Genomic DNA, 2,136 nt, shown 5'->3' with positions numbered 1-2,136 from the left:
AGCGGCGGTTCCGGCAGCCGGAGGCAGTCGGAGGGTGACAGGGGTAAGGATAAAGGAGCATAGCCGGGGCCGGGGCCGGCAGCTAGTGCCGGCACTCCGGGAGGGGTCGGCAGTGTGCCGAGGCTATGAGGGAATGGAGAGGCCACGGCGGGTAAGCCGGCGGCCGGCGGCGATCCCCCGGTACTCGGGGGAAGGCGGCAAGGATAAGGAAGTCACCCGTAGTGGCGGTAAAGCCGGGGTAGAGGCGGCAAGGGACAAGCACCAAAGATGGAGGTGGGATGGCAAGGCTGTACTAGCCTAGTCAAGACACCTCTGGAAAAGGTACCACCATGATAGAGGTGAAACTATCATCCTAAGCAGGAGCCGCAATGGCCGGGGCTAAGGCAGTCCAAGAGAGGACAGGGTGTACCCAAAGAAGGGGTGGAGACTCTTCGTGTCGACCAAATGATAACTGACTCCATAGCACTATGGAGGGACTATGTATCAGAGCGGACAACACTGGGAGCACCACGGGGTCCAGCACTCCAGCCTAGGGTGGAGTGTAGGACAGGGGACATATGAAGCCTAACCTACTGGTAGGTTAGGCTAGGCAAGAGATAGGTTGGGGGGGGGAAAGGGTCTTCTTATAAGAAAGGATGGGTTATGTACCAGAGCGGCCACCTAGGAAGGGAGATGCTCACCCTAACCTATAGTAGGTGGACCAACTGAAAAACGGTGCACGCGTATATTTCAGCAAGGTACATAAACCAGCCCTCCCAACCTAACCTGGATTAGGGTCGTTAGACCCTAATCAAGGAAGGGAGAAGACGTATCGCAAGGAAAAGGTCCAGGACCGATTCAGCTTAAAGGAGGTGATCCTACCTTTAAGGTCCGCAACACTAAGGGAGGGGGGTCATTCCCTTAGGTGGGGAGGCGATACAGTTACTCTGAGGAGTCTTGTCCTATCACATGTAATAGGATACAAGATACCAGAGGGAAGCCCTAGGGCTAGGGATGAAGAGAGCATATAGGGGTCCTATCATAAGGTTAGGTTAGCAAGGCACTCAAGATAACCTACCCCCTATATGGTCCCTGAAGGCGAAAAACACTTGCATCACTGTCAATGGTATTGTAAAATAATGCCAAAATCTTCATAACTAACACTAGGATCACTGGAATATCATGCATTAACACTGGTATAGGCTCACTGGCCTAGGGGCTAATCAAAGCCTACTGGTATGGGGTCAGCGAAGACCCTAATTAATGCGTCAAAAACACGATATAAAGTTCCTAGCTATGAAGACTAAATAACTAATAGCGCTGATTAGTAATTTATATGCCGGTAAGGCTGTTGCGGCTAACTAAATAAGGCATGCAAGCAACAGCAGCGTCATAAAATGGCGCTGACCGGTCTGGCAAAGCTCTGCCACAATTATGCAAATATCTCGAAAAGTAAGATTTACTTTAAGGCCAGAGCTTATTTAAACAATACTTTAACCTTTGTACTCAACTTTCCAGAAGAAGGTGAAGCTGACGGTTGAGACATAGCGAGGATGCAAGTAGATAAAGTCGCACAAAGGGAAAAATACGTCCAATCGAGCGAGCTACTAGCAAAGGAATGGGGACGGACGTGACGTCATCAAAAGCAATGGCGTCCGTCTGTTTACATCGCGAGTACCGATATCGCCACATCTAGATCGGCTGCGGCTCAGCTCCCAGCCACTCCCTGTCCGCCATATTGAAGCGTTAACTCTATATGGGGTGCAGATAGCTATGTGGCACGTCTATACATGCGTGTCCCCTGTTGTTACACGATGTCTTAAGGGGAAACCTTTAGGATACTCGCTCCAGAAGTTAGAATTCTGTGATAACCTGTGGTTTAATTCTCTGGGAAAATCCTAGTAGTGATTACCCGAGGAAGCTACCAAAAAGGATCCTTCCATCAGGACGCCATGGCTTGAGCCCAAAAAAGAATAAAATAGCATACGTAAAGCTATTATTATTATTGTTATCATTATTATTATTGTTGTTGTTGTTAATAAAATTATGATTGTTATTATTATTATCATTATTATTATTATTATTACAGTACTGTACTGTATTATTATCATTATTTATTATTATTATTATTAATACTGTACGTACGGTATGCGCGGG

Source organism: Palaemon carinicauda, chromosome 29 (genome assembly GCF_036898095.1).
Source record: "Palaemon carinicauda isolate YSFRI2023 chromosome 29, ASM3689809v2, whole genome shotgun sequence".
Taxonomy (NCBI): Eukaryota; Metazoa; Arthropoda; class Malacostraca; order Decapoda; family Palaemonidae; genus Palaemon; species Palaemon carinicauda.
Note: the sequence above shows the minus strand (reverse complement) of the source record.